The following is a 26,144-nucleotide window of genomic DNA, read 5'->3' as shown; positions in this document are numbered from 1 at the left end:
TGGTTTAGTTTTCCCAATGAAGGAAATGACAGTGATTGCAGAACTACATTTTGAGCCTGGGGATTGTCAAAGCCCTAATGTCGCGTTTTGGATGATATCACTGAAAGGCAGCAGGTAGATGAGATGTTGGGGGGGCCCAAGGATAAACCCTCCAGTTAGGGGGAGATTTGAGGGTGTAGGGGATTGGGGCAGCAGGTGTAGGAAAGCCATTGGCTCAGTCTCCAGCTGTGATCTAATTGGTAAGTGTAAATCTGTAAACATGCTACTAGCCGACTGGCAGAGGAGGATGCATCATCCTTTGCAAAGTGCTGCCAACAGGTTGAGAAGCAAGAAGATGAAAGACCACATTTTTCGCTGCTTTTGTCTTTTTCTGCGCTCAAGCTTCAAGGCCCTGGATAGACTGATGAAGTCACTGTGGTGAGATGCCCAACCCACATTCTGTAAATACTATATAATACATTTCTCTGGCATCGTGCTTCTGGCCCTCATCGTGCTTGCTTCGTTCATGTGTCCCACTTGCGGTTTCCTTCAGCCTCCCCTGATGTTGTTCATGCTTCTCTCTATTCAGGTGCTGATCCTCCCTCTGTCGATTTGCTGTCATCGTCCCCTCTCCTCAATAAAAGAATCCTTGACGTCACTGTCCTCACAAACTGGCTCATCTCCATCCACCCTTTCCTTCCTAAAGTCCATGTGCCCTCTCAGATACGGCAACAATGGCCGATGGAGCAGGGAGTGTAGATGGAGTCAATGGGATGGAATAGTAATAACACAGTGTGGAGCTGGAGGAGCACATCGGGCCAGGCAGCATCAGAGGAGCAGGAAAGTTGACGTTTTGGTTTGGGACCCTTCTTCAGAAAAGGGGGAAGGGGGTTGTGAGTGGATTGTCCCAAGACTATTAATCCAGAGGCCCAGGTAATGTTTTGGGGACCTGAGTTCAAATTTGAGTTCAATTAAAATCAGGGATTAAGAGTCTGATGATGATCATGAAACTGATTGCCAGATTAAAAAAAAACCCCATCTGGTTCATTAGCATCCTACAGGGAAAGAAATCTTCCAACCTTACTCAGTCTGGCTTACATGCGACTCCAGACCCACAGCAATGTGGTTGACTCTTAACAGGCCTCTGGGCAAGTAAGGATGGGCAATAAATGCTGCCTGGCCAGTGATGCCCTCATCCTGTGATTGAGCATAAAACAAACTCAGGCCATAGAGTTGTCCAGCACCGAATCAAACCCTTTGGTCCAACTCGTCCCTACTGACCAGATATCCTAAACTGATGTAGTGCCATTTGCCAGCATTTGGCCCATATCCCTCTAAACCCTTCCTGTTCATATACCCTTCCAGATGCCTTTCAAATGTTGTAATTGTCCCAGCCGCCGCCACTTCCTCTAGCAGATCATTCGATATCCGCAACACTGTCTGTGTGAAAATATTGCCTTTAAGTTCCTTTTAAATTTTATCCCTCTCACCTTAAACCTATTTACTTTAGTTTTTGACTCCACTACCCTGGGATAAAGACCGTGGCTATTCACCCGATCTGTGCCCCCCATGATTTTATAAACCTCTATAAGATCACCCCTCAGCCTCCAATGCTCCAGGGAAAATAGCCCCAGCCTATTCAGTCTCTCCCTATAGCTCAAACTGTCCAACCTCAGCAACATCCTCGTGAATCTTTTCTGCACCCTTTCAAGTTTAAGATCTTTCCTATGGCAGGGAGATCAGAATGGCGTGCAATATTCCAAAGGTGGCCTCATCAATGTCCTGTACAGCCACATCATGACATACAAACTCCTCCTGTAAAAGCAGGAGCAAGTTACTGCAGATACTGGAATCAATACTGAAAACAATAAATGTTGGAGATCACAGCGGATCAGGCATAATCCATGGTGAGACAGCAAGCTAATGTTTCAAGTTTAGATGGCTTTTCATCAGAGCTGTAAAACCTGGCATATAAACCGCTACAGATATTGACATGTCTGGAGAATGCAAACAGCATTTGGCCCATATCCCTCTAAACCCTTCCTGTTCATATACCCTTCCAGATGCAGAACTTGCCTCCAGCTTTGAACAAACGCTGGCAAATACATGGGGCACACCACTCCTCCCTTTACAAATATTGACACATTTGTAGGGGACTGCCCGCAAACACTGTGCGAGCTGTGCTGCCCATGGCAGTTGCCTGAGGGCGCAGGTCCTTCTAACTTTTGTCACGCACAGCACTGGCCCCTCAGTGCTCTCTCTGCAAACAGAAATCACCATGGAGGCAATGGGAACAAAGTCCGGAGATGGCAAGAACTGCAGATGCTGGAGTCTGAGATAACACAGAGTGGAGCTGGAGAAAATCAGCAGGCCAGGCAGCATCAGAGGAGCAGGAAAGTTGATGTTCTGGGTCCACACTTCCAAGCCCATCTGAAGAGCAATAGGTGAAGACAATGGGAAGGCAAACAGGAAACACAAAAGGTCTGAATGCAACATTAGTTGGGAGAGGAAGAGACAACTGCACAGGAAGTGAAGGAGAAATGTTTCCCTTGAATCATTTCTGTTGGCACGACTTACCATAAAAGATCATATTCAGTTTTTGTTTTCATGTGGTTGCCACACGTTCCAATGACCTGCGGCTGGAAATTGTAAGTTTGGCAAAATTCTGACACTTTTAACTCGAATCATTTCCTGCATATCCACTTTTGTGAATCACATCCTTCAGGATTTCGTCAGAGTCAAGCGTTACACGATCCCTTGTTCTGTTTTCATCAGCCGCCCCCACTTTCTCCTCCTGGAAACAGTGACTCACCCAGGGGGAGAGGCACCGAGGGCAGTTACAGCCTTAATATTACAGCACGCCACTACGGTGGCATCGAGAACCCATTTCTCGCACAAAGTGGGGGCAGAGGGGGTATGTGGGGGTGAGAAATTTGGAACCCTCTCCCTCTGAAAAGCTGTTGGGGCTAGAGGCTCGATGGAAAATTTCCGACCATTATACCTCTGACAGGAAAGGTCATCGTTGGTTATGGAACTGTGGTCAGTCACTGGAGTTGAGGTGTAGATCAGTCATGGTCTGAATTGGAATCATAGAATCCCTACAGCGTAGAAACAGGCCCTTCAGCCCAACAAGTCCACACTGACCTTGAAGCATCCCACCCATGCCCAAACCCAAACCCCCTCCAATCCACACATTCCTGAACACTACGGGCAATTTAGCATGGCCGATCCACCTAGCCTGCACATCTCTGGGCTGTGAGAGGAAGCCAGCACAGACACGGATAGAACATGCAAATTCCCCACAGTCACCTGAGGCTGGAATTGAACTGGAGTCCCTGGTATTGTGAGGCAGTAGTGCTAACCAGTGAGACACCGTGCCGCCCCACTTGGCAGGTGGGATAGTCTTGGAGCGCTGAATGGCCTCCTTGCATTCCTACAATTCCTTGCTTAAAGGGTCTGCTGGCACCAGCCATTCAGCCATCAATTCCCACTATGCCTGCCAACCTCCCACTTTTTCCTAAATGCCTAAGTGCCAAGACAGTACAGAACTGATTTTTAAGAACACTGGAACATTTCTATTTTATTCAACAGTTTTGTTTTCTCTTCATCTACAGATTGTGTATTTTCTTTTCCCATTTTTAAGGGGTTGTTGGGTTTTTATTGTTGTTTATTTCAATTTATCGCAGAGATTTTGCTGCTTGATTCGCAAATGCACCTTCCTCCTTCCTGCAATGACAGTCAACTTTGAGAAGTCGAAGTTTGTGGGGGACTTGATGGATTGGACTGGAAGGCCCTATTTCCTCAAAATGACAGGTCAATAATGAGGGAAGTGTCTCTAGAGATTAGAGTGGAAATGAGAAAAGGTATCTTCATTTGGAATTATTAGGGGTCCAGCACACACTGCCTGAAAGGTTAATAGTGGGATAAACCCTTGGCCCATTCAATATGGTGTCTTAATCAGCACCTCCAATCCCATAACCTCTGGAACAGCGGGCAAGTACTGGCAAATGAGATTAGGCTTCGTGACTCATTTATTGCTTAGCACAGGCATGATGGGCAGAGTGGACTCCTTCTGTACATTTGCATCCTTAATTGACAGCATATTCTAAATCTCTAAAGAGGAGGGAAGTACGGGGGGAGGGTAGTATGGGAATTATCCCTTAGGGCAGCCAAAGGACTTATTGCTGGATTGTTAATCTGGAGACCCAGGTTCGAATCCCGCCATGGCAAAAATCTGGAATTAAGAATCTAGTGATGACCATGAAACCATTGTTGATCATCTGTAGAACCCAACTGGTTCACTAATGCCTTTTAGGGAAGGAAATTGCCATTCTTTCCTGGTCTGGCCTACATGTGACTCCAGACCCACTGCAATGTGGTTGACTTTTAGCTACCTTCTGGGCAATTAGAGATGGGTAATAAATGCTGGCCGACATAGAAACATCAAAAATAGAAGCAGGAACAGGCCATTCAGCCCTTTGCGCCTGCTCTGCCATGCAATATGATAATGGCTGGTTGCTCAACTCAGCCTCTGTCCCTGCTTTCTCCCCGCCATACCATTTGACCCCTTTAGTCCTGAGAACTATATCTATCTCCTTCTGAAAATGATTGAATAAAAACAATTTATGTGACAGGAGTAAAGGATGCTGGTTGATTGACAAGTTGACACTGATTACCTGACAAGAGAAAACAACCAGGGACTGATACCCCTGCAGTATAAATTCCTTTGACTGTTTGAAATTTTGATTCTTGTGTTTGTCCTGATGAGTGCAAGAAGAAAGAAAATCAGCCTTATGTCTCTCTTTTCAGCAAGACAGTCATCCCTTCCACCCAGCGTGACCTTTGGCCCATCGGCACTTCCTAATTTTTGACGTTTCCAATAAACCTGGATTCTTGCCTTAACCGTAGGTTTGAAATGCTTCGAATATTTTTGTGAGACTGTCAATGGAACAGCCTAGAAAACCAGGAGCTGGAATTTCCGGAGGTGGCCGTCTTTCTAATCTAGATTCCTTAGAATCGGCGCTGGGGCAATTTGTTCTTGAAAATCCACCAGCCCCGAAATTTAGCCCAGGGTTTTGCATCAGGCTTGTACCACCTTGTGATTGTCAGGGTTGGCCAGAATTTCTTGTGTCAGGCTCACTTCATTTATTTATATATAGCGCCTTTTCTGATTTCAGACTATTTTGAAATGCTTTACGGCTAATTAAGTACCTTTAGTGATTCTTAGTATGGAGGGATTGGCTTATAAGCAAAAGTTAAATGGACTGGGACTCTGCTGACTGGAATTTAGAAGAATCAGAGGTGATCTTACAGAAACGTACAGGATTTTTAAGGGGCTTGACAGGGTCAATGCTGAGAGGATGATCCCCCTCACGGGAGAGTCTAGAACCAGGGGGCACAGCCTGAGAATAAGGAGGTACCAACTTGAGACTGGGATGAGGAGGAATTTCTCTGTCAGAGGATTATAAGTCTTTGGAGTTCCTTGCCACAGAGAGCTGTGAGGGCAGAGTCCTTGTGTATATTGAAGGCCCAGACAGATAGATTCTTGATCAGTTGGAGAATTAAGGGTTATGGGGAAAGGACAGGAAAGTGAATGTGAGGAATGATCCTATTGATTGGCAGACCATTTGAAGAGGGTGAATGGCCTACTCCTGCTCCTATTTTATTATGTTGGGATTAATGTATAATCAGTATTAGAACATGTCAAACTCTATATAATGGATTAATCAAACTCTTTTAAAGTCTTTCTTTGGACCTCCTGATCATTTGACCTTCATAAGAGTGCTGCCTTTTCCTAGCGTGTGGAACAAACCCTCCCATGCGTGAGTTATTCCAGGCGGTGAGGTGAATGGGCTGTTACTGGGCCATTCCACTACAGAAGGCGTCATCCTGACTTGGAAATATACTGCTGTTCCTTCAGTGTGGCTGGGTCAAAACCGAGGAGTTGGCTCGATAATGACATTGTGGGACAACCTACAACACATGGACTGCAGTGGTTCAAGAAGGCAGCTCGCCACATCTTCTCAAGGATATTGAGGGACGAGATGTTGTAGTCACTCTACTAACAAGTTCCAGGTTAATTTTCTGCGGACGTATGTTTGAATCCCAATACAGCCCATGGTGGAGATTTGAATATAATAAAAATCTGGGGTTTAATGAAAAAAATAACAAAGCCCAACAGTTCTGAGGAAGGGTCACAGGACCCGAAGCGTTAACTCTGCTTTTTTTCTTCACAAATGCTGCCAGGCCTGCTGAGCTTTTCCAGCAACTTCTGTTTTTAAAGCCCAATGGTGATTGTTGTGAAAACTTGTCTGGTTCACTAATGTCTTGTAGGGAAGGAAATCTGCCATCCTTATCTGGTCTGGTCTTCCTGGGACTCCAGGCCCACAACAATGTGGCTGCCTCTTAATTGTTCCTTGGGCAATAAATAGTGGCCTGATCAGTGTAGCTTGTAATGAATGGAAATGGACTCATTTCTGGTTGTGCCATTGTTTCTCATATCCTGTCGATGAAAGAACATAAATTGGCAACCGTGGTTCAGTCCCACTCCAGAGGCTATGAGGATTAACCTAGGCTGATACTCTGAGTGAGTACAGCACCATCAGAGGTGATGGCTTTTCAATGAGGTGTGAAGCCCAGACACTACTGCCCCCCGTCAGAGGAACTGGGATGACCAGACAACATTTTTATTTCAAAGAGGAGCCCTCTCTAGCATCTCGTGCCTCAAACATCGTCGCTAAACAGATTCAGTTGCAAAGCCGTTTGGGGAAACCTCGCCCTGTGCATATTGTTTGCTGTTGATCCTACATTACAAACTGACTGTTCTCTGTTGGCTATGAATCACTGTGGGACAGTCTGAAGTTGTAAAAGGCGTTCACAAAACCAAGTTTCTCCTTTTCATATAACAGCAGATCTACATTCTACAGTAATTTGTTTCTGACCATAAATTGCAACAATAACGAGGGTCTACCCTTCTGGTCTCGGAAAGTCTGGTACCTATTCCAGAAATAAAACACCCCCTAAAGCAATCGGCGCACTATTTATTTTCCCGTAAAATGTTCAGCTCATTAATGGAAGCCAGGAAAAAGCATGTTTTTTTTTCCATGTTTAGAAATTAGTAAACAGAACAATTCCCAGAACAGTCACAGTACTGCCAGCTACAGAGTAAAGCTCTCTCTGCATTGTCCCACTCCCTGGACAGGTACAGATTAGGATTAGGTAGAGAGTAAAGCTCTTTCTACACTATCCCCCTCAAACAGTGACAACATGGGATTAAATACATGGCAAAGGTCCCTCTACACTATCCCCATCAAACAGTCACAGGACAGTGACAACAAAGTATGAGGTACAGAGTATAACGTGCTGTGGAGCTGGATGAACACAGCAGGCCAAGCAGCATCAGAGGAGCAGGAAGGCTGAGGTTTTGGGCCTAGACCCTTCTGCAGAAATGGGGTGGGGGGGAGAAGGTTTTGAAATAAATAGGGAGAGAGGGGGAGGCGGATCGAAGATGGACAGAGGAGAAGTTAGGTGGAGAGGAGACAGACAAGTTAAAGAGGCAGGGATGGAGCCAGTAGAGGAGAGTGTAGGTGGGGAGGTAGGGAGGGGATCGGTCAGTCCAGGGAGGACGGACATGTTAAGAGGGCGTGATGAGGTTAGTAGGTAGGAAATAGGGATGAGGTTTGAGGTGGGAGGAGGGGATAGGTGAGAGGAAGAACAGGTTAGGGAGGCAGGGACGAGCTGGGCTGGTTTTGAGATGCAGCGGGGGGAGGGGAGATTTTGAAGCTTGCGAAGATACAGAGTAAATGTTCCTTTACTCTATCCACATCAAACACTCCCAGGACAGGGACAGCACAGGGTTAGATACAGAGTATTTGTTTTTGATTGACAAGGGAGTGAAGGGTTATGGGTGTGATGGATAGGGGCCCTCTACACTGACCCCATCAAAGACTCCCAGGACAGGAATGCAGAGTAAAGGTTCTTCTACTCATGTAAACTGAAATTAAAGTCCTTCCAAACTGTCCCAAACAAACATTCCCAGCACAGGCATGGCCTGCTTTCTGTTTCTCGTGGTCAGTTATCTCATTTCTGATTGATGGCCTTAGGATTTGTGTGAATTGCTTGCTGTGTTTCTACACCATGGGAAGTACTGATTGGCTGCAAAGTTTTTTTTAGGAAATGCTTCGGCTGTGAAAGTTCCCTCCCAGTCTATTTCGCTCTCAGCAGTCTGTGCCGTATCAGCCATGCTGAGGATTTAATTCATTGCTAGGTTCAAATGTCTTTGTAGTCAGTGAGTCTGTCTCCTAACCATCAAAGATAATGCCCTTGAGGCAACGAAACAGAACTAAGTGTTAGGAAAGAAAAGGTTTGTACGATGACATGTGTGAGCTTGCTTCGAGTTTAATTGCTTTAAGTCCTAAATGAAATAATGCTACGGACTGTGACATATCCTTTCTCCCCGCTCTTCGATTAAAATTGCTGCTTTCATTGCACAGGAAATCCTTACCTTTATCTCCTGGTTCACAGCTGTTTTTCATAAGGAGTCTTCCTTCTTTAGTCTTCCAAGGAATGATACATAGCGGATAACGGCAGCATTTGTTGCCCATCCCTAATTGCCCTCAAACTCTGTGTTTCCTAGGCCATTTTGGAGGGCAGTTAAGGGTCACAGAAACTAGAAGCAGGAATTGCCCATTCAGCTGTGCTCTACCATTCTATATGATCATGGCAGATTATCCAACTCAGTCCCCTCTTCCTAGGGTGAGGAGTCACATGTAGACCAGTAGATCTCCTTCCCTAAGAACGATGAATGAAGCAAGTGGATTTCAACTACTGTTGATGATCACTCTGTGGGCACCATTAATGTTGACTAATTTTCAATTCCAGATTTAATGACTAAATTCAAATTCCGCTATCTACAGTATTGGGACTTGAACTCACTGAAAGCAAGACCTTGATGTTACTAGCCACTGTGCTACCACCTCCCAGCTACCAAAGCAAGAATAATTTGTTCGGTCCATCAAATCTTCTCCACTATTTGATAGATTAATGGCTAATTGTCACTTTAGCTTTTTCTTGACATTTTCTTGACAGCCCCTATCCATCACACCCATAACCCTTCACTCCCTTGTCAATCAAAAACAGATTTGGTTATAATTAATGACTAATCTACCACCACTCTCTGGGTCAGGGAATTCCACAGACTGATGATCTTCTGAGAGAAAAAAGTTGTCCTCATCTCCATCTTAAAAGGTAGATCCTCGCGTTGAGACAGCAATGGCCTGGTTCCTTGTTCCCCAGCAAGAGACGACATTGGGTGGAATCCTGTTGAAGAGACTCTCCAGCTGGGGAGGGACCTGTGTTCACAAAATCACACGTTTGTTATGGCTCAGAAAGAAACCACTCAGCCCAACGTGCAGGCCACTGGTTGCCTCTTTACAAACCACCAGCTAATCAGGCAAATGGCCACATCAACAGAGTGCTTTTCTCTGGACTTAATATCCCCCTAGTTGGAAGGCTTACCTGACAAGTGCTACCAGCCAACCAGACACAGGCAGCTCTCGTCCTCAGCACAAGGAAGGTGTTAACTGCAGCGGAATAAACATTCCCTATGCCACAGATAAGTAATATTGTTGGTGGGGGTGGGGGAATGGTTAATACTGTGATTGCTGGGAGCTTGGGAAATGGGTTTGCAATTGTCATGTGGTTTTGGAATACTGTGTTCAGTTCTGGTCTTCCTGCTACTGCAAAGATGCCGCTAAATTTGAAAGGGTGCTGAAAAGATTTAGAAGGAGGTTGCCGGGGTTGAAGGGTTTGAGCTATAAGGAGAGGCAGATTAGGCTGGCGCTATTTTCCCTGGAGCGTTGAAGGCTGAGGGGTTAATATAATCACAAGGGGTATGTATAGGGTAGATAGACAAGGTCTTTTTCCTTGGGTATGGGGGGTCCAAAACTAGAGGGCTTAGGTTTAAGGTGAGAGCGGAAAGATATAAAAGGGATCTAAGCAACAACTTTTTCAGACAGAGGGTGGTGTGTGTATGCAATGAGCTGCCAGAGGAAGTGGTGGAAGCTGGTACTATTACAAGATTTAAAAGGCATGTGAATGGACACATGAATAAGTAGGGTTTAGAGGGATTTGGACCAAATGTTGGCAAATTTAGGATAACTGGTCAGCATGGATGAGTTGGGCCGAAGGGTCTGTTTCTGTGCTGTACATCTCTATGACTCTTATAGTGGTGTCCAGATTTGGGCCTGCAGAATGGATTCCTGGGACCCGAGGCAAACAGACTGTGACCAAAATCCCAAATTGAAAGCTGATTGAGTAAGCAGCCGAAGCACCCTCCTGGGTTTAACTCAATCCATATTGGAAATCCTTGAAGCAGACAAAGAACAGAGCCAGGGGAAGACTAAACCACAGGGAGATGAAAAGTATTTTCAATGCGTGATATATCTTTCAAGAAGAGTCTTGGAATTCCACAGATCTGTGTAAACACTAATTAGACACAGCAGAGAGCGAAAGCAGCTGATGAGGTCTCCAGGCATGTGAGGAATGTGCCGAGCCAACATTTGGAATAGATTATGGCATACACTCACATAGGTACAAATAAGAACAAGGACAGTCAATGAAGGGAGCAACAATGGGAGCTCAGAGATGAACGGCGGCTCGGTGGCTCAGTGGTTGACACTACTACCTCACAACACCAGGGACCTGGGTTCAATTCCACCCTCGGGTGACTGTCTGTGTGGAGTTTGCACGTTCTCCCTGTATCTGCGTGGTTTTCTTCTGGGTGCTCTGGTTTCTTCCAACAGCCCAAAGGTGTGCAGGCTAGGTGGACTGGTCACATTGAATTGTCCATTGTGTCCAGGGTTGTGTAAATGACATCGATTGTGATGTGGAGATACTGGGGGTGGACAAGGTCAGAAATCACACCACACCCGGTTATAGTCCAATAGGCTTATTCAAAAACATAAGCTTTCAGAGCCTCAGTCCTCCTTCAGATGTTAGTTGATCAAAGGGTAACACCATTGATGAGGATGTACTAAACAAACCTAAGATGCTGTTAAATCTTTAATCAGTTAGAAAGTTTTAATTTATGAATATGTACATCCCCAAATTCCTTTCAAGTCACTGTCCTGAGAGAGCTAAAGTTTTATTAGTGTAAAGAAGAGGTGACATTTTAGGTCAGAGAATGCATGATAGGTGAGAGGCCTTGATTAGAATCTGTTTGTGTTTTAGTTTGGAGTCAGACTGGTTTTATTTCTAAAGTAGGAATTTGTAAAATGCAGCATTGAAATGGCTGTAAATTATGTGCTGTTTGAAAACACTGAAATGTATCTGCAAAGGGACAGAGTGTGTGTGAGTGAGGGGGTTGGGTAGAGAGAGAGAGAGAGGGAGGGAGTGTGTGTGCGTGCGTGTGTGCGTGGGTGTGTGTGTGTGGGAGAGATTGTGTGTGTGTGTGTGTGTGTGTGTGTGTGTGTGTGTGTGTGTGTGTGTGTGTGTGTATGTGTGTGCGTGTGTGCGTGGGTGTGTGTGGGAGAGATTGTGTGTGTGTGTGTGTGTGTGTGTGCATGCGCGCGCGCGTGTGCGCGTGCATGTGTGTGTGCGTGAGTGCGCACGCATACATGAGTGTATAATGTGGTGGAGTCACTGTAGTGTGACATGAACCCAAGATCCTGGTTGAGGCTGTCCTCATGGGGACTGAACTTGGCCATCAGCCTCTGCTCAGCAGGTCTGCGTTGTGTGTCCCAAGTCCACCATGGAGGACGTTTACCTAAAGATCCAAAGCCGAATGTCATTGACCACTGAAGTGTCCCCCACTGGGACGGAGCATTCCTGTCTGGCCATTGTTGCGCAGTGTCCATTCATACGTTGTCATCGCGTCTGCATAGTTTCGCCAATATACCATGCCCTGGGGCATCCTTGCCCGCAGTGTGTGAGGTAGACAAGTTGGCCGAGTCACATAAGTATCTGCTGTGCACATAGTGGGTGGTGCTCCCACGTGTGACATTATTGCCCTTGTCTTGCCAAGGCTGCCGTGGCAGGGTTGTATAGCACTGTGGTCGATGTCACACTGAAGGCTGGGGAGTTTGCTGCAAACAATGGTCTGTTTCAGGTTTGGCAACGAGAAATGTAGGGAGATGGGGTAGGGGTGTAGGTCAGTGTGGGATGCTCTTCAGAGGGGCTTGATGGGCCAAATGGCCTGCTTCCACACTGTGGAGATTCTATATGAATCTGTCTCAGTACATGTTATAGCAGGAGAAGTGACGATGGAGCAGAGAATGAAGAAATGAAAGGGGTATAGTTACTGAGTAGCAGACATTGAGTGGAGAGAGACGGAAGAGGGAAGCGACGAAATGGACATCAAGGACGAAAACAGAGAATATAGAGAAGACAGGGAAATATAGGAGTAGGCCATTCAACCCTTTGAGCCTGCTCCTCCATTCAATATGATCATCCAACTCAGCCCCCTGTTCCTGCCTTCTCCCCATGTCCTTTGATCCTTTAATTCTAAGATCTATGTCTGATTCCTGCTTAAAAACTTGCAATGTTGTGGCATTGATCACTTGAGAATTCTACAGGCTCACCACGCCCAGGGTCAAGAAATTGCTCCTCAACTCAGCCCTGAATGGCTTACGCTGTAAAAAATACACTTGGCACCTCAGGCTGAAGATTGCTGTGAATGCTTCAGCCTTATCTTCTCACCCTGATGTGCTGGGCTCCCCCATCATTGAGGATGTGGATATTTGTGGAGCCTCCTCCTTGGGTGAGTTGCTTAATTGTAAAGAACTATACACGAGTGGACATGCAAGAGCTACAGAGCTTAAATCTGATCCATCGGCTGTAGAACCCCTTAGCTTTGTCTTTCACTTGCTGTTTTTCAGTCCTGTGTTGTAGCTTCACCAGGTTGAAAGCTGATTTTTCAGGATGCTTAGTGTAACTCCTAGCACGCCCTGAAATTGAATGACTTATTCAGGCATTACAGGGGGTAGCTAATAGCCAATCATATTGCTATGGGTCTCGAGTCACGTTTGGGTGTGCCAGACCAGATAAGGATGGCAGATTTCCTTCCCTGTGGGCAACTAATGGCCCAGATGGGTACTAATGACACTCAGCAGTAAGTCGTAGAGTCACACAACACGGAAATAGACCGTTTGGCCCAACTGACTCATGCTGACTATAATCCCCAACTAAATATTCCCACTTGCCTGCACTCGGCCCATAAACAGCCAAAATTTTCTTATTCATGTACTTGTCCAAATATCTTTTAAATGTTGCAACTGTAACCCACATCCATCACGTCCTCTGGAAGTTCATTCCACACATGAAACATCTTCTGCATAGAAAAGTTGCCCCTCATATCTTTTCTCCACCTTTCTCTTCTCACCTTAGTTTTGAAATCCTCCACCCTAGGAAAAAGCCATTTTCCTTATCTATACCGCTCATGATTTTATAAACCTCTGTAAGGTCACCTCCAAACCTCCTATGCTCCAGAGAAAAAATTCCCAGCCGATCCAGTGTCTCCTTATAACCCAAACCCTCCATTCCCAGCAAGATCATGGTAAATCTCTTTGGAACCTTAGAGATAATGGGAACTGCAGATGCTGGAGAATCCAAGATAACAAAGTGTGAAGCTGGATGAACACAGCAGGCCAAGCAGAATCTCAGGAGCACAAAAGCTGACGTTTTGGGCCTAGACTCTTCACCAGAGAGGGGGATGGGGTGACGGTTCTGGAATAAATAGGGAGAGAGGGGGAGGCGGACCGAAGATGGACAGAAAAGAAGATAGGTGGAGAGGACAGTATAGGTGGGGAGGTGGGGAGGGAGTAGGTCAGTCCAGGGAAGACGGACAGGTCAAGGAGGTGGGATGAGGTTAGTTGGTAGGAAATGGAGGTGCGGCTTGGGGTGGGAGGAAGGGATGGGTGAGAGGAAGAACAGGTTAGGGAGGCAGAGATAGTCTGGGCGGGTTTTGGGATGCAGTGGGGGGAGGGGATGAACTGGGCTGGTTTTGGGATGCGGTGGGGGAAGGGGAGATTTTGAAGCTGGTGAAGTCCACATTGATATCATTGGGCTGCAGCGTTCCCAAGCGGAAAATGAGTTGCTGTTCCTGCAACCTTCGGGTATCATCCTTGTGGCACTGCAGGAGGCCCATGATGGACATGTCATCTAAAGAATGGGAGGGGGAGTGGAAATGGTTCGCGACTGGGGGGTGCAGTTGTTTATTGCGAACCGATCGGAGGTGTTCTGCAAAGCGGCCCCCAAGCCTCCACTTGGTTTCCCCAATGTAGAGGGAGCCACAATGGGTACAATGGATACAGTATACCACATTGGCGGATGTGCAGGTGAACCTCTGCTTAATATGGAAAGTCATCTTGGGGCCTGGGATAGGGGTGAGGGAGGAGGTGTGGGGGCAAGTGTAGCACTTCCTGCGGTTGCAGGGGAAGGTGCCGGGTGTGGTGGGGTTGGAGGGCAGTGAGGAGTGAACAAGGGAGTCACGGAGAGAGTGGTCTTTCCGGAAGGCAGACAAGGGTGGGGATGGAAAAATGTCTTGGGTGGTGGGGTCAGATTGTAGATGGCGGAAGTGTTGGAGGATGATGCGTTGTATCTGGAGGTTGGTGGGGTGGTGTGTGAGAACGAGGGGGATCCCCTTTGGGCATTTGTGGCGGGGGCGGGGTGTGAGGGATGTGTTGCGGGACATGTGGGAGACGCGGTCAAGGGCGTTCTCGACCACCGCGGGGGGAATGTTGCGGTCCTTGAAGGGCGTGGACATCTGGGATGTGCGGGAGTGGAATGCCTCATCCTGGGAGCAGATGCGGCGGAGGTGGAGGAATTGGGAATAGGGGATGGAATTTTTGCAGGAGGGTAGGTGGGAGGAGGTGTATTCTCGGTAGCTGTGGGAGCCGGTGGGCTTCAAATGGACATCAGTTACAAGCTGGTTGCCTGAGATGGAGACTGAGAGGTCCAGGAAGGTGAGGGGTGTGCTGGAGCTGGCCCAGGTGAACTGAAGGTTGGGGTGGAAGGTGTTGGTGAAGTGGATGAACTGTTCGAGCTCCTCTGGGGAGCAAGAGGCGGCGCCGATACAGTCATCAATGTAACGGAGGAAGAGGTGGGGTTTGGGGCCTGTGTAGGAACCTTCCCCAGTTTGTTAGTATCCTTCCTATAGCAGGGTGACCAAAACCGGACACAGTATTCCAGAAGAGGCCTCACCAATGTCCTGCACAAACTCAACATAACCTCTCAACTCCTATACCCAAAGGTCTGAGCAATGAAGGCACGTTGTTAAATACCTTCTTAACTTTAGTTAACTCAGCCACATTAGGGGCATTTAAACAGTCCTTGGATAAGCAGATGGATGATGATGGGATAGTGTAGGGGGATGGGCTTAGATTAGTTCATAGGTCGGCACAACAGTGAGGGCCAAAGGGCCTGTTCTGCGCTGTCTTGTTCTATGTTCTAACTGCCCTATCTATATATGGTGCAAATTTCAAAGAATGTTGTGCCTTGACCCCTAGGTCTCTCTGCTTCATGATCTCCTTTAGACTAGCCTTTAACAGGGTGAATTGAATTCAAATTTCACCATCTGTCACGGGGGGATTCAAACACATGTCCCCAGAACATTGACCTGGGCTGCCGGATTCCTAGGTCTGGTCACTGGATCACCATCTCCCCAGGCTGATTGGGTCCATCAGCATGGCCAAGTGGGCTAGCCACACCAGCTTGAATCAGTACATTTGACCAGTAGGGCTTAACCCAAATGGATTCTGAAATAAAATGGCATCTGAAATGAAAAGGGTTCTCAGAAACAAAGGCTCACAAGGTGCTGGGTTAAAGAGAAAGGTTAGAGATTGGAACCTAAAGTGTGTGATTGTCAGGAGCACTGGAAACATCCTGGAGAATGGAAGGAGATAATCGGTTTGGAGAGGGGTGAATGTCAACGATACTGGCAGGGGGGAGCAAGGAAGCCTGGGAGCTGCATATTTAGAGTAGGGACTGCAATGGTGCATTACGCCAGAGTGGGAGAATGAGCATGTGAATTGAGTAAAGGCCGATGTGTCAGGATTAGGCTTTCATAACATCTCTGAACAGGTTGATTAGCAAATTGAGTTAATTAAAAAAAAACAGGTTAAAAACCAGACACACTGGAATCAAGCAGTTTTCCATTGAATAAGGAGCCAGGAGCATTGAACAGCTCGCCCACATAATTGGGTTAAAATACTTCCAGAATCTCCAGAGGGCTGCAAGAGACCTGATGCAAGTCAACCTCCCATCCAGTGACTCCACCTATACTTCCTGCTACCTCGGGAAGGCAGTCAACATTAACAAAGATCCCTTCCACCCCAGTTAGAATCTCTTTCTTCAGGCAGAAGATACAAAAACTTAAACGTATGTACCAACAGATTCAAGAACAGCTTCTTCCCCGCTATTAATAGACTTCTGAATGGACATTTAGGTTTTAATTTTAATGTCGATCTCGCCCTTTGTGCACCTTCTCTGCAGCTGTAACATTGTATTCCTCCCTCTGTTCTGTTACCCTAATGCACTTTGTATGGTATGATCAGCCTGTAATTCACACAAAACAAAACTTTTCACTGTACCTAGGGACATCTGACAATAACAAATCAAATCAAAAAGAAATAATTGTGATTATCCCCACATGGCAATAGAATTAGACATGTGCAAAGGAAAGAAAAAGGGTTAGGTTATAATAACATCTCTGAACAGGTCAATTAGGAAAACAGATTAAAGTTTAAGAAAGACTTTGTGAGGAGGGCTGTTGTGGTAGTTTCCTATCTCTGAGCCAGGAGACCCAGGTTCAAGTCCCACTTGCTCCAGAGATGTGTAACAACATTGCTGAACAGGTAGATTAGAAAATACTAAAAGAACTAGGCTGTGCATTGCATATAAATATTTCATTGGCTACATTGGTGATAAACAGTGGTGGCTAGTGTTTAAACAGGAAAAACAAACAGCCCTGATGATTTTGGTGGCAGGAAAGTCACTCAGTTGTGTGTGACAGCCCTTCTGGGTACAGAAGAGAAAAGAGAAGGATGAGGGTGTGTGTAGTAAAAGAAAGGATTAGGCTGGAAAGGTTCTTGTGGCACTGTGGAAGTGTCCCTAACTCAGAACCAGGAGACCTGCTCTCGAGGCACATGGTGACATCTCTGAACAGGATGGTCAGAAAACACTAAGGATGAGGCTGGTATCCCTTAGAGTAGAAATGTACTATCACGCGTACTTTTACATGAAAAGCACAGTTTTATAAGTCGCCACACCATGGTGCTTGTATTAATGACAGAGAAGTAACACATAATAATAAAAACAAACAGAGTTAAACTATGCCAGACATAGTGTGTAATTTAATTGTTTCAGAATGATGGTGATTTTGTCGTGGTGGATAACAGATAAAATGTATTGGTCATTTGATGGCAGGGAAACACCAATTGGCTGTGCGCAAAACACTCCCAGATATTGAAAGAAAATAAATGATAAAGGCTGATGAGCTCTTAGTGTTGCTACCTTTAACCCTCTCTTTCAAGTCCTAACCACTCCAGAGATGTGCAATAACGGGAGAAATCTCAAGGATATGGCTTGAGGGATCCAGATGTGAGTGGGATTGAGGAGAAGTGTAGGAACTTTGAAAGAGAGGGTTGATAGTAAGAGGGCAGGATTTGAAGAAAGACAGAGGGGTTTTCAGATGAAAGGAGAAAACTGTGTACAATAACAAGGCGTACATCTTTTTATTTGTTTTCAGTTTCTGTTTTTTTGCTCGTGCACTGAAATACCAAAAGGATTGTTTTTTAACTTAATGACATACGGATGAAGTCATTATGCAGCCTATCGACTGTAAGACTGTAGGGCTGCATCACAGGAGATACTGAAGGCCAGCAGGAGGCAGATTGAGTTAATTGCCTCATGCATGGATACCAATGTAAAGACTAAGGTGACAAAGATCTTGTCTATGGCCAAATGAGGAAGAGGAAAGCCAGTCATGGGTCAGAGAGAAAAATAGAAGTTGCCAGAAGAGCTCAACAGGTCTGGCAGCATCTGTGAAGAGAAATCAGAGTTAATGTTTCTGGATCAGTGACCCTTTTCAGAACTGGGTCAGAGAGGATGCCCATCACTCTGTAGAAGGAGCTGTAGAGCAGTCTCCCACTCAACATATGAGCTACCTGATAAGGTCCCAAAAGGTAGCTTGACTGTATCAAATGGAAAACAAACATTTTGTTCTTGATATTTCTTCACAATTCAGCACTTCCATGGCAAACGATGACCAACCTAAGCAAGTAGCTGCATCAGAGAGTCCTCGGAGCAGTTGTCTATGGGGGTGAGACCTGGGTAGCATAGGAGATGCAGGAGATAAGCCTTCGCTGTCGCAGATAAATCATCAGGATCTCTTGGCAGGAGAAGGTCACTGAGTCATAGGAATAAAAGCGAAATACACGTGGACACTAGAAACCTGAAGCAAGTCCAATATTGGAGAAATGCAGCAGGTCTGGCAGCATCTGTGGAGGGAGAAACAGAGTTAACATTATTAGCTGAGGCCCAGTTCTGAAGACGAGTCATACTGGATTTGGAATGCTAACTCCGTTTCTCTCTCTCCACAGATCCTGCCAAAGCCGCTGAGTGTCTCCTGTGTTTATTCATTGAGTCAGAGGTCCTGGAGTGTGTTGATTTCATCAAAATGCACTCATTGACACGACAATGATATCTCCAATGTTTTAGCTACAGTCATTGAATGAATGGCTGCCATAAAAGTTAAGTTTTTTTTGGCAAACTAGCCACCAGGATATACCCTCCTGATGTCCCGGCCCATGCCGCAGGCACTTCTGTAAAATGGTGGGTGTTAACATTGACAACTGAGTGTCAGTGCTGACGGACCGTGGCAGCCCAGTGTTTGAAGGGGAGAGGCAAACACAAAGACTAATACCAGAGCTCTGCTGGACGAGATTGAGTGCTGAAGAAATCAGATGCCAGCAAAGCCCGCGCTCTCCTCTAACCCTGTTTTCTCCTTCTGCAACAAATGCAGTAAAGGTAAAGTCACTGTATTCACACTCTCTCTTTAAAAGGGACCTGAGGGTAACCATACTTCAGACAAGGGGTAGGTTTGGGAAGGTAAAGCATTCATAATGACCTCAGCTGATGGAACCCACACAGCTAGCATTATACCTGCATTATAATATCAACTGCGTGATGGCTCAGTGGTTAACACTGCTGGATCACAGTCCAAGGGACCTGGATTTGACTCCAGCCTTTGGCGGCTGTCTGTGCAGAGTTTGCACATTTACCTTATCTGTGTGGGTTTCCTCTGGTTTCCTCCCGCAGTCCAAAGATGTGCAACTCACTCGGAGATAGTAGGAACTGCCGATGCTGGAGTCAAGATAACAAGGTGTGGAGCTGGATGAACACAGCAGGCCAAGCAGCATCAGAGGAGCAGGAGAGAAGGGTCGAGACCAGAAACATCAGCTTTCATGCTCCTCTGATGCTGCCCGGCCTGCTGTGTTCATCCAGCTCCACACCTTGTTACCAAAGATGTACAAGTTAGGTGGAAAAGCCATGGGAAATGCAGGGTTACGGGAATAGGGTAATAGAGACGTTGGGTCTGGCTGCTCTTTGAAGGGTCGGTGTGGACTCGATGGGCCAAATGGCCTGCTTCCACACTGTAGGAATTCCATGATTCAGCACCAACTGAGCTGAACAACTCCCTTACCAATGCCACAGCACAGAGTTACAAGAAGCAACATTTAACATAATGTTAACCAGGGCTTAATCTGTTGTCTTACAAGTTGTCATTGACTTTGTAATGACTTGATGGAAAAAAAGCAAGGCACAGTGAGAGCATAATATTTTCCTGAACAACAACCTGGTGATATTGGATTTGGGGCACAGACAGAGTGGGAGTGGAGGTGGACACTGTGAATGGAAAGGCTGGAGATCGTTCTAACTCAGTGGTGAGCAACTCTTCAGCTGCCCTGTGGCCCATGGGTTAGACCTAACATTGCCTCCTCACAGCACGGTCTGGTGTAACCTCCACTTCGCAAATGAGACATGGAAAAAGTACAAATAATGCCACTCATGGGAGAATTAAAAACTAATAAAGCTCCCAAAATGTGGTTTCCCTGGTGTGGATTTGTTTCAGGCTCTTCCACAGGACCCAGAGAATTAATGAATAGGTGTGACTAATAGCTCAGTCATTGGACCACCATTCTCTGCTTCTATTAAGATTCATTGATCTCTGGTCCCAACTTTCACTAGAAAAGCACTTAACTCACTGAGTTGGTGACCGAGTCATCAGAAATGGGGAAAGCCACAAACTCACTGCATACATAAATATTTAAAGTAAAAGAACTGTGGTTTATGAATTGTTCCATTCAGCAAAGATAGGAAATGAGGCTTCTACAAAGCTAATGTATCATGGCAATCCCAGAACCAAGAGGCTACAACTATTGAGAAAGCCGAGACAATCTTAGAACATAGAACATAGAACATAGAACAGTACAGCACAGAACAGGCCCTTCAGCCCACAATGTTGTGCCGACCATTGATCCTCATGGATGCACCCTCAAATTTCTGTGACCATATGCATGTCCAGCAGTCTCTTAAATGACCCCAATGACCTTGCTTCCACAACTGCTGCTGGCAACGCATTCCATGCTCTCACAACTCTCTGCGTAAAGAACCTGCCTCTGACATCCCCTCTATACTTTCCACCAACCAGCTTAAAACTATGACCCCTCGTGCTAGCCTCGTGCTTGCTTCAGAAAGCTTTGAGGAAACTTGTTAGTGGGTTAGAGGGGGGCCATGTGGAGAGGATGGTCCAGATTTTGCATAGCAATGATGGAAAAACTGTCAGCTTTAACTATTCTGACAATTCTGACAATGACATTCAGAGTTTGCACACGTGTAAGGAAATTTGGAAATCCATAAGTGGCTCTCCATGGTTCAGAGATAGTAAGAGCTGCCGATGTTGGAGTCAGAGATAACACATAAATGACTGCATCTCCCTGTCACAAAAAACTTCAACACCTCCCTGCCACTCCTTAGACATTTCTTTCCTGGGCCTCCTCCAGTGCCACAATGATGCCACCCAAAGGTTGCAGACACTGCAACTCATATTTCGCTTGGGAACTCTGCAACCCAATGGCATCAATGTGGATTTCACAAGCTTCAAAATCTCCCCATCCCCCTACTGCATCCCAAAACCAGCTGAGTCATCCCCACCTCCCTAACCTGTCCATCCTTTCTCCCACCTATCCGCTCCTTTCACCTCAAACCCCACCCCCACATCCTACCGACTAGTCTCATCTCTGCATCCTTGAACTGTCCATCTTCCCATGACTGACAAACCCCCATCCTAGGGCAGCACAGTGGCTCAGCCATTAGCAATGCAACCTCACAGTGTCAGGGACCCAGATTCGATTCCAGCCTCGGGTAACTGTCTGTGCGGAGTTTGCACATTCTCCCCATGTCTGCGTGGGTTTCCTCCGGGCGATCCGGTTTCCTCTCACAGTCTAAAGATATGCAGGCTAGGTGGATTAGCCATGCTAAATTGCCTGTAGTGTTCAGGGGTGTGTGGGTTATAGGGGGATGGATCTGGGTGGGATGCTCCAAGGGGTGGTGTAAACTTGTTGGGCCGAAGGACCTGTTTCCACACTGTCGGGAACCTACTCTACTCTAACTCCTCACCTTTACTGACTCCATCCCCACCTCCTTGGCCTGTCCGTCTCTTCTCCTTTATCCATCGTCCATCCACCTCCCCCTCTCTCTATATTTATTTCAGGACTCCCTTCCCCATTCTAGAAGAAGGGACCAGACCTGAAACCTCAGCCTTCCTGCTCCTCTGATGCTGCCTGGCCTGTTGTGTTCACCCAGCTTCACACTGTGTTATCTCAATGAAAACTGTTTGCCCTGCACTCTGACACTATAAATAGCCAGTACAATTAACAAGCTCGAACCAAAACATCAAACTTTCCTGCTCCTGTGATGCTGCCTGGCCTGCTGTGTTCATCCGGCTTCACACTGTGTTATCTTAAACCAGGTCACTGTTTGCTTTCTCTCTTTTTTTCTGGCATTTTCTGTGATTGGTTGGCCTGCTCAGTCCTCCATCAATTGACCAGGTCAACGTCCAACCATCTGCCAGTCCCTGGGCTTTACGACATCTTGATGCCAAACCTCAGCAATGTTTATAGAACAGTAATTATGTTTCCAGGCCAATTCCCAACAGCAAACATTTGACTTTTATTCTTTCCTCTTTTTAAAGATGAGCTGCGGTTTTAAATTCAAAGTTCAACCCTCAGCTTCAACTCAGTTGCAAACCAAAAATGGGAAAAAGGAAAGAAAATTAGTGATGGTCTCAATACTATAATATTATCATATTGGACGGTGCTTAGTGCATTCCTCAGCATTAACCCTTTCAGATGTTTATGCACTTATATAACACGGTTGCGTCTTGGCCCTAATCTATTGCACTCCATGTGGTACAGAGCTGCCTGTGCTCTGTATATCAGGAGTTGTAGTTTATTAACTCTGCATCACTGAAGCTTTGATCATTCATATCCAATTTGGGGGACTCCAAGAGTGATAAAGGCAGAGGTATAATTTGCGACCATTCAGCCCATCACGTCCAGAGAGTGATCAATGCATCCTCTACTCTTGCCTTTCTTGTTGGAGGTTGCAGGCTTGGGGAGATGCTGGATTACACATTATAGATGTTTAAATGTCGCTGATGATTTTGAAAGCGGAGTGCATTAGGCAGGTTGCTTTAGTGTCAAACATGTTTCGCATTGTTAGGTGGACAATTGGTTTGTAACTTTTTTATCATCATGGTGGTATGCGCCAAATCGTGATGATAAAAATAAAACAATTATAATAAATCAGACAACCATTAAAAGAAAAACAATGTCCAACGTAATAAGATTTGCACTAGTATATATGTTTCAGCAGGCGAATAGTTACAATACATTGCAAAATACAAAGTCTCCATAGTTTCCATAATCATGGTCTACCACAAACTACGTTTTTTATTGGCTTGTAGGTCATATGTGGTCAGGCTGAGGTCAGTAAACTCTCATTCTTTACATGCAATCCAAAAGTCAATATAATTTGTTTTCAATAATTCCCCTAGTTGGTTTACTAATGACTGGTAGATTGTGGGGAATCTCTCTGCCACCAATCTTTCTCACTAGTCAACCTGTTCAGAGATGTTATTACAAACTTCTGGTGCATATGAGACTTGAGCCCAGCCTATGAGTTAGGGTCACTACCACAATGCTATATAAATCCCTTCCCCGTTCCCAATAGTTTTCAATCAGCCTGTTCACAGACTCTATTATGCAGGAGGGACAATGAACCTAGGTTTCCTAGCCCAGAGGTGAGAATGCTATCACTGTACCGCAAGGGCGACCCCTTTCCTCCTTTCTACACTTTTCATGTAAACTCAGTGGTATAACTGCCCCTGATGGGGCACTGTATTAAAAATACAAATTAACAGTTAACAGAAGGGAAAATCTAAAATCCAATCAGCACTATTTATTTAAATAATCTTTCAGAGGAAGTGAATGTAAATGGAAGTTTTGTTTTCCCAGATGATCAGCGCTTCCTTTGACTGTGATTTTTGGACAATCTAGTTTTCAAGCATTAGACCCTCCCTTATCCAGTTCCTATGTTTGCACATTGACTTTGACATAAACACAGATAAACAGCTGAACTCAGAGCATTGTATCTTTCCAGAGTCTGACCTTGTGATCTCCTGTCTGATGATTCCAATTTTCGACTGCATTCTTTTCAGATTTTTGCAAAACGTGGCACTCAAAAGCATTTGTGAGATGTTCATTTTTAAAGAAAGTCAGATGAGAGAAGTATCCAGTGAGCCCACACCCAAATATTCAGTTAAATGAAGTAGGAAATAAGAAATGTTAAAAGACTCAAAAATTGTGGGGTGATGAGGTGACTCAGTGGTTAGCACTGCTGCCTCACAGTGCCGTGAGCCCAGGCTTAATCTCACCCCCAGACGACTGTCTGTGTGGAGTTTGCACATTCTCCCCGTGTCTGTGTGGGTTTTCTCAGGTGCTCTGGTTTCCTCCTAAAGTCACAAAGATGTGCAGGCTAGGTAGATTGGCTGTAGTGTTCAGGGATGTGTAGATTACGAGGATAGGTCTGAGTGGGATGATCTGGGGGTCAGTGTGGGCTTGTTGGGCCAAAGGACCTATTTCTGCATGGTAGGGTTTGTATGATCTATGAATAGAAGCAAAGGGACTGTGGGCTGAATGGCCTTCATTGGTGCTGCTATCCTTCTAGAACACAGTAACTTTTAACACTGTCAGGATGTTCCTTAAGCACTTCATAGAAGATGGAATACTTCTGAAGATGCAGCCAATTTACACACAGAAAATTCCATAAAAACAATCGGATTATCTGAATTTTGTGATGTTGAGGGATTGGCTCCAGTTATAATTCCACTGCTGTTGGTCAATGTTAAAAATATAAAGCAGACCCAGGTGCTTTGGCAGCACATAAAGTAAAATTGAGACAATATGGAGAGGATTTGCATGGTCCCTGCACAAGGATTTTTAAAAATTTACTCCTTTTGTGGAATGTGGACATTGCTGTCTGGGTCAGCATTTATTGCCCATTCCTAGTCACCTTGCAGAAGGTGGAGGTGAGCTGCATTCTTGAACCGTTGCAGTCCACCTGCTTTGGTTGACCCACAATTCCTTTAGGGAGGGAATCCCAGGATTTGACCCAGCAGCAGTGAAGGAACGGCGATCTATTTCTAAATCAGCATGGTGTAGAGCTTGCAGGGAAGCTTGCAAGGGAGGTGCTCCCATGTATCTGCTGCCCTTGTCCTTCTAGATGGAAGTGGTCGTGGTTTTGGAAAGTGCTATTTGAGGATCTTTGGTGAATCTCTGCAGTGCATCTTGTAGACAGTACACACTGCTGCTACTGAGCAATGGTGGTGAGAGGAGTGGATGCTTGTCGGTTTAGTGCCAATCAAGCGGCTTCTTTGTCCTGGATGGTGTCAAGCTTCTTGAGTGTTGTTGGAGCTGCACTCATCCAGGCAAGTGGGGAGTAGTCCATCACACTCCCAACTTGTGCTTTGTAGATGGGGAACAGGCTTTGATGTGTCAGGAGGTGAATTACTCGCTGCAGTATTCCCAGCTTCTGGTCTGCTCTTGTAGGCCACTGCATTTATGTGGTGAGATCAGTTGAATCTCTGATCAATTATAATCCCCAGGATGTTGATAGTGGGGGATTCAGTGATCGTAACACTATTGAATGTCAAGGGACAGTGCTTAGATTGTCTCTTGTGGGTGAAAGTCATAGCCTGGCATTTGTATGACACAAATGTAACTTGCCACTTGTCAGCCCAAGCCTGGATATTGTCCAAATCTTGTTGCATTTGAACATGGACTGCTTCAGATGAGTCACAAATGGTGCTGAATATTGTGCAAACATTCCCACCTTTGACCTTATGATGGAGGAAAGGTCATTGATGAAGCAGCTGAAGACAGTTGGGCCTCGAACACTCTCCTGAGGAACTCCTGCAAAGGTGTCCTGGAGCTGAGATGATTGATCCCCAGCCACCACAACCATCTTCCTATGTGCCAGCTGTGAGTTTAACCACCCGAGAGTTTTTCCTGAATACCCATTGATTCCAGTTTTGCTCAGGCTCTGTGACACCACATTCGGTCGGATGCAGTGTTCCTTCACTGTCACTGGGTCAAAATCCTGGAATTCCTGCCCTGAGGGCATTGTGGGTCAACTCACAGCAAGAGGGCTGCAGTGGTTCAAGAAAGCAGCTCACCACGACCTTCTCAAGGAGCAACTAGGGACTGGCACTAAATGCTGGCCCAGCCAGAGACACCCGCATGCCACAAATGAGTAAACAACATGTCAAAGACTGTCACTGTCACCTCACCTCTAGATTTCAGCTCTTTTATCCATGTTTGATGTCGTGCACATTCATGTCTTTCACTGGGGTATAGACTTTATGTCCCCCTCCCACCCCATTTTGATTTAGCCCCTTCCCTCTCTCCCTACCATCCCCTCAGTTTTGATGGTTTGCGTTGCCCATAAAGGGCTTTGTTTGTGCATGTCTAATTGACCGCATGAGTCATTACTGGCAGTGGTCAGCAGTCAAAGGGAAATAAACAAAAATAAACATCATGATGACTTTG

At 45.8% G+C, this 26,144-nt stretch overlaps 1 pseudogene; it reads left to right on the top strand.

Annotated features, from left to right (window-relative positions):
* The first annotated feature begins 24,464 nt into the window (after positions 1-24,464).
* Positions 24,465-24,557, top strand: LOC125453734 (U6 spliceosomal RNA; annotated as a pseudogene).
* The last annotated feature ends 1,587 nt before the right edge of the window (positions 24,558-26,144 follow it).

Source organism: Stegostoma tigrinum, chromosome 6, assembly GCF_030684315.1.
Source record: "Stegostoma tigrinum isolate sSteTig4 chromosome 6, sSteTig4.hap1, whole genome shotgun sequence".
In the NCBI taxonomy this organism is placed as follows: domain Eukaryota; kingdom Metazoa; phylum Chordata; class Chondrichthyes; order Orectolobiformes; family Stegostomatidae; genus Stegostoma; species Stegostoma tigrinum.
This window is presented reverse-complemented; position numbering and strand designations above follow the sequence as displayed.